Raw genomic sequence first — 13,031 nt, 5'->3', positions numbered from 1 at the left:
AGTAATTTAAATTTATCTCTATGAAAATTATTATACACGTTTCGATTACTTTTATGTGATTATTTTTATATTGAATTAATATATATGTAATAATAATATTGACGAATATATGTATAATGGTTTTTTTCAGAAAGCTTTAAATAATTTTTTTAAAAAATTATCACATAAATTTAATAGTGATGTATAATAATAAATTTTATCGTAATGCATATGATATCTTCAAATTATTACAATTAAATGCAAATATATTAATCAAAATGAATCTCAAGCTTCTATCGAAGATATAAAAATTTATTACGTAAAAATTATAGAATAAAAAGTTATCCTCTTGAATTTTTATTTTTTTCTATACTTAAAATATTCAATTTATAAGAAAATAAAAAAAAGAATATAGAAGAAAAAACAAGTATTAAATAATATATAATAATATAATACAATTTATATTATACAAAAATATTACTAACATAAATATAATATGTAAATGCACCAATCAACGTATGCTTCGTTAAGGTTAAGATTCACTTCGGTAATATTACTAAGCAGATTTTATTTTTTAATCTTTTTCAAATGAATTCTGATTGAAACAAAACTTATAGACGATTTTAAATCAGACATCAAAAAAGTTGATATCAATTTTTCTTTTTCAATTCATTTAACATAAATACACAATTAGAAATACAATACTCACTCATTCGTTGCATGCTCGAATTCTTCTGAGCGAATGCTCGAAAATCATTTTCACTAATAGGAACGAATCTCTCTTATATTTAATGAAACGACTAACTTCACATCGAAAGTATACATCATAAACTTCTTTATAAATACTTAAACTCTCAATGCCTTCTCGTCCTTCGGTACTTGCCTTCTCTACGATCCTCGTTTGTTGGTTAGAATTTCTTATTCCTAATAAGTAACTATAGTATACTCATAGCTGGTTCCTAGCTGGGAGCTTATGACGAATAAATACTGTAACTCGATCTCGAAGCGAGTTTTGCGCGTGATCCGCGCGTGCGCAAGATCGGTTAACCAAAGTCTCGATATCTCGAACAGGCTCGTCAAACGCGCGTGGAAAACGTTAAAGAGCGGCCATGCTCCAAATCGATCGTTTCTTCTTTAAACGAAATCGTTCTAAAAGAAAAATCGCGTTGTGATATTGAAATATCGTAAAAGTTGAAAGCATCGGGTGAACTTGGTTAACAGTGATCGTAAGGAAACGTAGAAACACGGGACCAGTGATCGAATATTGAGTGATCTGAGTAGTGAATCGCGTTCAACCCGAAGGAGGAAAAAGGAAGGAAAGCGAAAGGTGTGGGACGACGAAGCGGGGAAATGAAACCGATAAGGCGATTCGAGGCTAACCTTCGTGGCAGAGAAAGAGAAAAGTGAATTGGGGCAAAGGTCTCTGACATCGTGGCTGGCCGTGGGAGAGAAACAAGCCGAAGAGAAGTGGTACGACCGGCTGTCAGAGGGGAGAGAGGTAACTGTTAAGATCGAAAGTGCTCTTACGCGAAGACACCTGTTGACTTGCGCGAACAGTCGATCGATCGATATGCTCCATCTCGAAACTGATGTTTTCATTTGATCCGTTTCTTTCCGTATGATCAAAAGAGACGAGTTTATTTTAATCCTTAATTATTATTACGAAATCGAAATATTATATTTACTTTCTGATGGAATCTTGAAATATCTAAATAAAAAATGAAGCTCTTATAATTCGAATCTCTTTGAAACGTCCATATCATTAAAAGATATCGATTTTGTTTTTTTTTAAACAATTGCTATAATGAAATGGAAATGTAATGCATAATATTACATTCGAAGAGAAATTATTGCAGATATTTTTCAATTTAAAAGTTGCAAATATTAATATTATAAAAATCGACGTTTAAATATTCAATCAAGATTTCTTTTTAATTATGTAAATTTTTGGTTTTCATGAATATCAATTTGAGAATAAAAGATTTTAGTTTTTTAAAATGTATATATTTCACATGTATAAACGTAGAGAAAAAATGATAGAAATATTTTAGATACTTTCTTGAATATATTTTGAATCAAATAATAATCACAACGAGTTTCAACAAATTTAAACAAATAAAGAAAAAAAATTTATAAAAGATACGAACAATGATGATAATCTTCCATCAGAAAGAACACATACTCGAAGTTTTATATAATAAACATCTCCATAAATAAAACTTTATAAAATTTATCAAGATTTTCGTTTTATTTTAATTTTATTTACTTTAAATTAAATCGATCCACAATGATATGTTTCGAAGTTGTATCCAGTAACTGGTTAAGCAATTTGATCTTAAATTATCTAATCGGAATCGAGATGTTTATTCGTGATTTTGATGTATGGAGAATACGACGAATCTTTGAATTTCAATTTTTTTACCAAGATGTGTACAACGATAGAAAATCGATACGATGCGATAGTTTGGTGCCAATTATCATAACTGTTATTATCATAATCATAATAAAATAATAAAAATAACTATAACGATTTTCGTCGTTCAAAGACGAAAAGACATGTCATTTCACGTCAATTTGATGATCTTGAAATATTATTAAGATCGTTATTTATATTTATGTAATGTAATTAATATATTTTTTGTGTATTACATATTGTTTTTTTAAAGTATTCGAAATAGGTTTGGATTAGATTTCGTACAAGATTGGTTAAATTGGTTTTTATATTTTTATATTTTATATTTATATTAATAATATTTATATTTATATTTATAATATTTGCGTATACATATTTTTTTAAAATTCAGGATTCGTCGATTTTAAATTTTTTTTTTTCGTTTCTGATTGAAATATCGGCAATAAGAGATATAAATTCTACCAGAAATTAAATAAATTTTTATCATCATTATCCTTTTTTTTTTTTTTTTAAATCGAGTCATCTACGTTTGATATTACGTGTGCATGTATAAAGTATCGAAATGAATGATATTCTACTCCCTGCGTTTAAAATGCATTAGCATAGACCACAACGAGAATTGAATATTTAATAAAATGTAAATAAGATTGATATTGGAATATAATTTAATTATTCCTCTTTATTAAAAATATATCCATGAAACTCGATATTTCATTGTATCCTTGAATATTGAATTAATACGAAGAAGTTAATGAACATTACAATCATGCAACGATATCGTTTCATTGATTATTTAAACAAATCGCGTAACGCTTGTTGCGGAGAGGAAAAAAAAATAATCATCAATTTTTATCATTCATTATATAAGTTTGTATCATATCGTAAATAACAATTTTTTTCTTTTTTCCTCAAACCTGAGAATCTGAGATTATTCTCGAACTTGGCTAAATATCTCAACTAAAGATACTTATTATAAGAAAAAAAAAATTTCTTCTCATAAAGACTTGCACTTTCTAAAATTTTTCCTCTTCCCTGTAAGTGGAGAATTTTTTTTCAAAATCTTCTCCGTTTCTTTAAATGATGGCATCTCGAAACAACGCGGGTGTAATGAAATCACGAACGAGTTCTGGCAGGTGTTTTCCGGGAACGTGTAAATAATGTTATTCAGAATGCGGCGGCATACAGGATTGCTCAAGTTGGCGATATACAGCGCGCCAATAATCGGCCGAAACCTCGATACCTAATTGTTTTAAGTTCATACGATGGATTCGCTAGAAGAGACTTCGTAATTCCACGCGAATTACAAAATAAATTCATAAGGATTTCTTGTAGCAAGAAAGGGATGGATATGTTTTTAAATAGACATGTGTGATATATTTTATTTACTTAGCTTCGTGATTAAACGCGATTAAAATAGAGTATAAAATAATACGGATTCTTATTTATTACAAATTCTTGGTATTCGATATTTATCATAGAAGATAGATAATTTAAATAGACAAATTGTCCTTTAAAAACAAAATTTCACAAAAGTGAGAAATCCTCGATATAAAGATCGAATAAAAAGGAAGGATAAATTTTCTCAAGAAAATTCAAAATCATAAAAGGGACTGCTTGCGACTGGTGTCAAGCTATCCACGTGTTTGTCGATGACCATCGAAGGTAAACATTGTACGATAAATTCCAAACGAGATCCCCGAGATACGTGTGTCGCGAATGCGATAAATAACAGTTTTAGAAAGCATTATGGACATTCTCGTTCGCCCAAGTTCTCGATTTCTATTCACTCTGTCTCCGTTTAATATTCCCCTGGAATAGCGAAGAGAGCTCGGATTATCGTTCATCTTTTTCCTCCGTTTTTTGTTTCGTTTTTTTTTCCCTCCATCCTCGAGAAGCCGATCTAAGAGAGAGACAGAGAAAGAGAGAGAAAAAGAGAGATAAAAGAATACGTACGATGTCCGTTGAATATCCACGTTTGTATACGCGTTTCTTTTCAAGAGGGACACGAGACGCGACAGCCATGCTTGCTTCCATTGCACGTCTCGTTTCTACTCTTACCTTGTCGGGATTCGTTGACCCTCTGAAAAGAATCGACTTCGATTTTTATCAGGATCGTATCGTACGAATCGTGTGTCGTAGTTTGAATCGATCGAGGATTTCGCTATCGAGAGGATTAATCGTTCCTTTTCCTTTTTTCTGAAAAATTATTAATCGGAAATTGATTGATTTTGAATAAATTTTTTCGTCGAATTCTGCGGAAGAAAGCGGAAATTCTGATCTGCTTTTGATCTGGATTAATTTTTTATATAATATATTTGCTGTTATAAGGGAAAGAGAATATTTGATGAAAGGAAAAAAAATTAAAAAATTTTCTTCGTCTGAAAAAATTCACAAAAAAGAATTGTTTTTTTAATCAAGAAAATTTTTTCAAGTGTCAGACACTTGATGAAAAAACATATTAATTCCAAGAGTTCCGTTTCATCCTGAATTACATTTAAAATATATCGCATATGTCAAAACAAGTTTTATCTTGCATCTTTATAAAAATGTTACAGGAAATATTACAATCACCTGTTGAAAATGTTTTTCTTTTATATATATAAATTTTTTGATAAATATCATCAATTTTATTTTTTCAAAGATAAGATTATTTCGCGTTAACTTTGTATTTCATGTATTTCATAAAAAGTTTATATAAAAAAAAAAGAAATCTTAGATAACAAATACGATAAATTCATTTTTCTTCGACTTTCTCGTTTCATAAACACGATCATTTATTGGGATACACACGAGCGAAAATTACAAATGCATTCTCAAAAAAAAGAAAAAAAAAAAAAAAAAANAAAAAAAAAAAAAAAAAAGAGAAAAACATTTTTAATACATTAATAAACATTTTTAATTAACCTTAAGTATTTTAATTTTGACGAATGACGCGAATCGGGCAACGGTCTTAAAGGATTGTTAACCTTGTTATCGCTTCGACACCTGTGCAATTAACGATGCAATCTATGTATCTGTCGTGTGTACTCCAAACAGGCGAACGTGTCGTGGACGCACGTCAGATATGCAGGTTTTATCGGGAACGAGTATGCCCACAAAATTGAACGATATCATTGTTACTCAACCTTTCGCTGAAACACGACCTACTTTTCCAACCGAATAACTTCCAATCCCCTCTTCTTTTCACAATTGATCTGATAAAAATACTCTTTTTTTTTTTTTATAATTAATCACATAATAAAGATAAAGAAGTACGCTGGAAAACAAATTTTCTTTATCCGTATTTCAACCACTGAGAAAAATTCATTTTTTTAAATCTTTCGCGCTTCTTCAAAATTCTTCTTCAATTTGCGTTTGCGGACCAGTTTGCAGAATTAAAAAAAGATTGTCTTTGCGATTAACCCTTTGCGCTCTTTAATTTTTTTTTTCAATTCATTTACAAAAAGCATATAAAAAGAGGATCTCAATGAAATATTGTGTAAAGTATTAACAAAGTATTTGAAAGAAAATGAATTTTAAATTAAATTAAATTATTTTAGAAGCTTGTTGTTGTACAATGTCGAGTCTAACTCTGGTGTAAGAAATGTGATGTCGAGTCACACTCGAAATCTTAAGGTTTAAGTGAGCATCATAATCTGAATATGTCTTTAACTCAACTCGAAATTTCCAGGGAAAAGTGTACATATCATTGATTATATTTAATACACAATTCAATTCTTAGTAAATATGAAAAATATATATATGATTTGATATGATGAATATTTTTTATTCATCGTGGATTTTAATAAAATTAATTAGCCATATAAATCGAAAGGAAATTTTTGCTGCGGTTCGAATTAAAAAATTCGAAATATAGAGTCGAAAATTATATACACAGGTAAGAAATTTGCATAGATATCGGAGGGAATGTTGACTCGGTACAACAGATAACGCGATATTCTAAATTACTATGTGCATAAAACGATAATTTACGGTATAGTTTATTAATCAAATTCGCCGATAGAATTTAAAGAGAAAGAAAAGTGAATCAAGGATAACCACCAGGTTGGCCAGCTAGATTAATTTATTCAATCCAGTCGAAATTTATATATTCCAGAAAATCGACTGTATTACGTCGATATAATCGTAGTAGTGAACGTTCACACGTTGGAAATAACTGTTGGTTTGTCTCTGTTTGCGAATTAAATCAAAATTCCTTATTTAATAGAAAACGTTAAAAAAAAAAAAAAGAAAGAAAGAAAGAAAAGAAAACGAAATAATAAACGTTTGAATAATTTTTATTTCGATATTATATCGTTGAAATACTCGTTAGTAAATTAATGTCGCGGAGAGAAATAATGATCGATGCAAAATGAAACGATAAACGCGGAGAAGGGGGGAAGATAACGTCGTATATAATTCCCTCTAACAAACTTTCCTGCGCTATGTAATTTGCAAAAATTATAGCGAAAATATACTCGCGTCCCTTTCTTCCTCGTTATCCCTGTTACTCAAAGTGTAAATCAAAGTTACAGTCGTATAATTCAAGATAATTCAAGCCTCGATAATACGAAACGTTAAACACGGTAAAATTAAAAATTACGAAAAATACCATCACATATATATATATATATATATAATTTTCTCTAACCAGTATGCACGATTTACAAAAATTATGGCAATATTATTTTTTCAAAATTATTCGAATATAGTTCACGTGAACGGTAATGCATTAAACGATCAATAAGAAACCAATGCAACGACCAAAAAATACATATTTTTTAGCATATAAAAAAAAATATATATATATATGAAAAAAGAAGAGAGAGTCCTTTTAAAGATCCTTTCCAAATTATTTCTTTTATATCGTTCACGTTTCACGGTGGACGTAATAAATTACTAGAGAATGGCGCATACGTGGATCGAGCACGAATACACGTACGGTCAACGAGCTATCATTATCGGCGAAAAAACGAAGGAAGGGAAGCCCGTCTGCGGGGAGGGGGGAGGCCAGGTTGCATTCGATTCGAGATCGAATCGATTTTTAGGTCGCGATACCCGCATCGTATCCTCGATTTCATTTCGTAACGTATCGCCAGCTTTGTATCGTTCGCTTATTTATGGAACAACACAAGTTGATTAAATAGAATAGATGAGACGGAGGCGGGTCATCCCCGATTAATTGGTCAATAAACAGTGAGTTATGGGTTGTTGTCGCCCGTAATATCGTAAATAAAGGCGTAAGAAGTTAGATAAGGATAATGCGCGACAAAAGTCTAAGAATAATCGTCGTTTATCGTGCTATTAACGTTTAATTATAGAAGTGAATACGGATACATATATTTTAGATCGAAAGATACTAGTTAGGTAGAAAGGTGTAAAGAAAGTGGTTGGATCAACGTTTTCTTAATACCGTTTGCCATCAAGGAGGAGATAAAAAGATGACGTATGATATATCTCGTCAATTACGAACGATATTGTTCGACGAGATATCTTGACAACAATGACGGGGAAAATTTAATAGTTGAATAAAGTTACTTGCATAAGTCATTTCAATAATTTATTTATTTATTACGTTCTAAATAATATGATAATAATTGCGAATAATAGCCGAGGTGACACGTGAAAAGTGTAATAAGCTACGAATAAATGTTATTTTAATAGTAATTAATTAAAGTAACTTTATTTTTAATTAGTTATTTTTTCAACGTTGGGTTAACGTTCAACAGCGAAGAGTTCAAAGAGTATAAATATGTTTGTATATATCGAATTCATATTGAAGCTAACCTAACCTAACGCACGCTTTGCGTTAAAAACGATAATCGTCCAAAGCGATCAGTTAAGTTTCTTTCTTAAGTAATCTAGAAAATCTAACCTAACCTGAAGCGAAGTGTATTATATAAAAAGCGATAATCATCGTGGACGTTAATTTTCCTTGTCGGTAATTCTTTCGAAATAAAATTTTACTGTCGAGTTAAAAAAGAAAAAGAAAAGAAAAGAAAAGAAAAGAAAAGAAAAAGAAAAAGAAGAAGTAACTTTCGATTGAGCGAGGAATTTCGCGAGACCGATTTCACGCAGTGGCATTTAGGAGATGCAAATTCATCGGGCTGACATTTCGCTCGGTCTCGCGCCAGATGTCACGTTAAACCGCGAGTCGTTTCTTGATGCCTACGAATCGCGATTCCCTACGGCTGAATAGAAGGGAAACGATCCTTGGACTTCCCGTTTCACGTCAATTAACATGCGTCCATTTTTCCAACGTTTCAGACACGTCCACGTTTCACGCGCGATACTACCACGATCAGTTTGAGGTTAAGTGGTCAAAATCGTACTGTGTATCAAAGGAGAAGAGACATTCGACTAATATTTTCGTTATAACGATTATTTTTTTTACATAAAATTATTGTGAAAGTAATTACAATTTGTATTGTTATTTTAAAAAATATATATTAATAATAAATTAAAGAATGTATTTATTTAAATATAAAGAATTTTTTCTTTTTTTCAACAGTCGTAAACATGCTTAACAACTAAGTGATATCTAAGCTATATGTAACAGATCTTGTAATTCGTGTTACCTAATAATTAAAAGTTCACTGATTAGCAACCAACTGTTACGATAAAAATAATGTTATGTTCGTTGCTATCAAGTTTATGACATATTAAAAAGATGCGTATATTACATAGTATATCAATATCAATGTTATTAAATGAAAAGCGTTGATAATGTTTATTATCACCATTCGTTTCTTACCGCTATCTGTTCCAATAAAAACATGGATCTGTGATTAATTTCTTAAAACTTCAATGATTTTAAAATTTTTTTCTTTTTTTAGAACAAATTATAAGTAATAATAAAATTAATTATATTTTTTAATACAAGCTTTTGATAATATTTTGACTCGAGATATTAATTTTACGAAAGTAAGACCATCTTATTTTTTTATATATATATGATACATTCATTATAATTGGACGATTTAAAATATCTTGTAAAATAAATTCGCGTCTTAAATCAAATCGAAATATAATCTGACCTAATTAAAAACTTCTTCTTTTAATTTTAATAAGCTACATCATACATTTTACGAATATCCTTTGCATCCAAAGTACGGTATATTGAAAATTTATTATATCTCTACAAGGGAATCGAAAGTAGGATGCTTAATAAGAAGATGGCTGCGTGTTCCCTCACGTTAATTTCAATCGTTCGTAAAATTGCCCCCATAATTTGTCATAACAATTTCACGGTCAATTAAAAAATATCGATAACACGTGAATGAATTAAGAGAACAGCCAGGTTCGAGGGATTCAACCAAGATTTTTTTTTTTTTTTTTTTTAAACGAACCTCAATTTCGGCGTTGTGTTTAAAGAGGTTATGTTTGCGATCGTAATGTCAATGATGGACATGATGAGCGCGAGCCACAATCGCAACCTTAAATTGACCAATAATGATCACCTTCGATCCTGTAACTTTCTTCGAACCTGTTATTACAAAGAATTTTTTTCGACGCCAATTTTCTCGCGCGAAGATTTTTCTTCACTCGTTCGAACTCGGAAAACATTTTGAATCCTATATAATCGTTTCGTTAATAGTGCAAAAATAGTTGCTTCTGATCTTCCAAATTTTGTATTGATAAAAATAAAAAAACAACAACGAATGTAATTTTGCAATTTTTATTTGACTCATAAAATTCGTTCACGAATGAAAAATATGTAAATCGTATATAATCGTCTCATTAATGGTGTAATAATTGCTTCTGATCTTTTAGATTTTGTATTAAAAAAAAAAAAGATAAAAATAAAACAACGAATATAATTTTGTAATTTTTATTAACCAACAAAATTATTGTAATGTATTAAAAAAAAAAGACAAAAATAAAACAACGAATATAATTTTGTAATTTTTATTAACCAACAAAATTAGTTCACGAACGAACGAAAAATATGTATACGATCGTTTCGTTAATAATTGCTTCTGATCTTTCAGATTTTGTATTGATAAAAATAAGAAAATAACAATAAATGTAATTTTGCAATTTTTATTTGACTCATAAAATTCGTTCACGAATGAAAAATATGTAAATCGTATATAATCGTTTCGTTAATAGTGCAATAGTTGCTTTTGATCTTCCAGATTTTGTATTGAAAAAAAAAAAGATAGAAATAAGAAAACAACAACGAATATAATTTTGCAATTTTTATTGACCAATAAGATTCATTCATGAACGAAAAATGTAAAAATATACGATCGTTTCGTTAATAGTGTAATAATTGCTTCTGATCTTCCAGATTTTATATTGAAAAAAAGAAAAAAAGATAGAAATAAGAAAACAATAATGAATATAATTTTGCAATGTTTATTTAATCAATAAAGAAACGTTTTACCCTTGTATGTACGATGAAATGAAAGTGTAAAGTTGAAACGTGGATTATAATTTTAAGCTTTGCTTTTTATTCAATTATTTTTCTGTTTCGAAGTAATGTAAAGGTATTTTAACGAGGACAGGTAAAAATTGTATTAAAATGTAATCATTGCAATATTTTTCAAACCTGTTTTCCTTCACACAAGTTAATTAAGCTATGAATCGTGAATTTTACGAGGCGCCATTAATTTGTTTCCATCGTGGAAAGTTTGCCTAGATATCAAATTAAATGTTGATAAAAAATTAAATAAACAAAGATACAACGATGTTTAATCAAATACAGGATTATGTCTCGAAGGCAAGTTTTTTTTTCAAAAAAAAAAAAAAAAAATACCTCAGGAAAAATACTAATTAAAAATTTTTAAATTTTAAAAAATCCTGAAACAATATTCTCGATAAATTTCGAATAACAAACGTCTATAATTTATTATATTTAATAACAACGAGATCCAAGAATAATTCTAATAATTATAGTAACAATTGAGAAAATAATCAGGTTTGAAGAAAAAAAGAAAAAGTATAAATATTTATTCATTCCCCATGTATATAGAGAATTTAAAATTTCTTATTCCCATCTGTGACAATATTTTTATTTGTATTTCAATTCATTTGTAATCTATAATATTTAATTTTAATTTTTCCCCTTCCTTATTTTTTTTCTATTTTTTTTAATCCAATGGAAACATTATTGCTAACTTAATAAGATTCAAAGCGAGGAATGTAAATATTTAAGAGATAATGATTAATGATATTTATTTTGCGATACCGTTATTATCTATCGCAAAAATAACGCAAATCTGATAGAAAAAAAAAAAAAAAAAGAAAAAAGAAATTCATCGTAAGATGAATGCGACGAAGGTATAATTTGAATTTAAATTGAAATTCGAGGTAGTAAACACTATGTATATTTATCCTTACAAATCATCGAGTAATTTTCTTAAACGAACGAACGCTACAAAACGTTAGATTCTTGAATAAGAGAACAGAATAAAAAACTCGTTCTCTCTTGAGTTTATATTCTATCGTTCCCTATGTTGAAAAAGGATTCTTGCAAAATCGTAATGCAATTAATACAATTATTAATTATACGCGTTATCGTAAAATATCACGTTTCCTTATTTCGATTATTGTCAATTAATTCTTCAACTTTGCAAGCGAAATATTTAACAATATTTTTAATCGTGAATATATATTTTTAATAGTCCATATTTAAAAAGCTGTAATTTTGTTTTGTTCTTTTCATTTATATATTTTTTTATATATCGATTATATATTCAATCATATTTTTAACGAAATAATAAATTAACAATGAAAAGCAATATTGTTTTCTAGAAATTAAATAATCTCAAAAACGGGGAAAAAATAAAATTTCTAACTCCTATTATTCCAGCCATTATTGTACGTCGTCCCAATTAGTCCCAATCGTTTTAGATTAATTATTCATAATCCATCTCTTCAATTTATCAAGAACGATCGAAGAACTCTCTTATTCGAATTCCATTTTCAAAGAAAGTATTTTAGATATTACCTAATATAGATATAATAATTCGTAAATCTTTAATAAAAATTATCTTCACGATCGTAAGCAAAGAAAAATTTGCTTGCACAGAATTTTATTATATTTCGATATTCTGTAAAATTTATTTTATCCGCCTATATATACACGTTTATCTATTCCACGTATAATAATTTCTCTCGCATGAACTATTATTCACGCAAAGTCGTAACAGATAGGATAGAAAAAACAAGAAGAAAAAAAAAAAAAGAAAAAAAGTTATGTAATATAGACAACGGAGATCTGTTATCTCGACGTTAACAAATGACAATTCTCTCCGCATCGGAATTACCTGAAATATCAACGATGAAAATCGATCGTTTCGAGTAATTTGCAACGTTTCATTTTCCCAATTATCCGAAATTCATATAAACAACCGATAAATAATTTTCGCATTTTGATAATCGAAATGTATTTGAATTATAAATTCGACGTTGAGTAATATTAATTAATATATATTACTCGAACAATGTAGATCGTGAATTCTTAATACGCGTATCCATATCATCCGATCGAATTATCTAATTGCGGGGTGAACGACTCGAAATATCGCCCGAATTCTGAAACGAAACACGTCCTCCCTGTATGCGTTTAAACCCGAGCTTCCAGCCACGTATTCTACGTGTCCGCAATATTAACATTCCTCTCTCTCTCTCTCTCTCTCTCTCTCTCTCTCTC

At 29.2% G+C, this 13,031-nt stretch overlaps 1 long non-coding RNA gene across 1 annotated transcript in view; it reads left to right on the top strand.

Annotated features, from left to right (window-relative positions):
- Nucleotides 1–1,089: 1,089 nt before the first annotated feature.
- LOC122711406 overlaps nt 1,090–13,031 on the top strand; it is a 67,087-nt gene continuing 55,145 nt past the window's right edge. Inside the window, exon 1 of the long non-coding RNA XR_006346098.1 lies at nt 1,090–1,477. This is a non-coding gene — a long non-coding RNA (uncharacterized LOC122711406). The remainder of the gene's footprint in view (nt 1,478–13,031) is intronic.

Source organism: Apis laboriosa, unplaced genomic scaffold, assembly GCF_014066325.1.
Source record: "Apis laboriosa isolate Shangri-la unplaced genomic scaffold, ASM1406632v1 scaffold112_cov148, whole genome shotgun sequence".
Taxonomy (NCBI): Eukaryota; Metazoa; Arthropoda; class Insecta; order Hymenoptera; family Apidae; genus Apis; species Apis laboriosa.
Note: the sequence above shows the minus strand (reverse complement) of the source record. Positions and strands in the feature narration are given on the sequence as shown.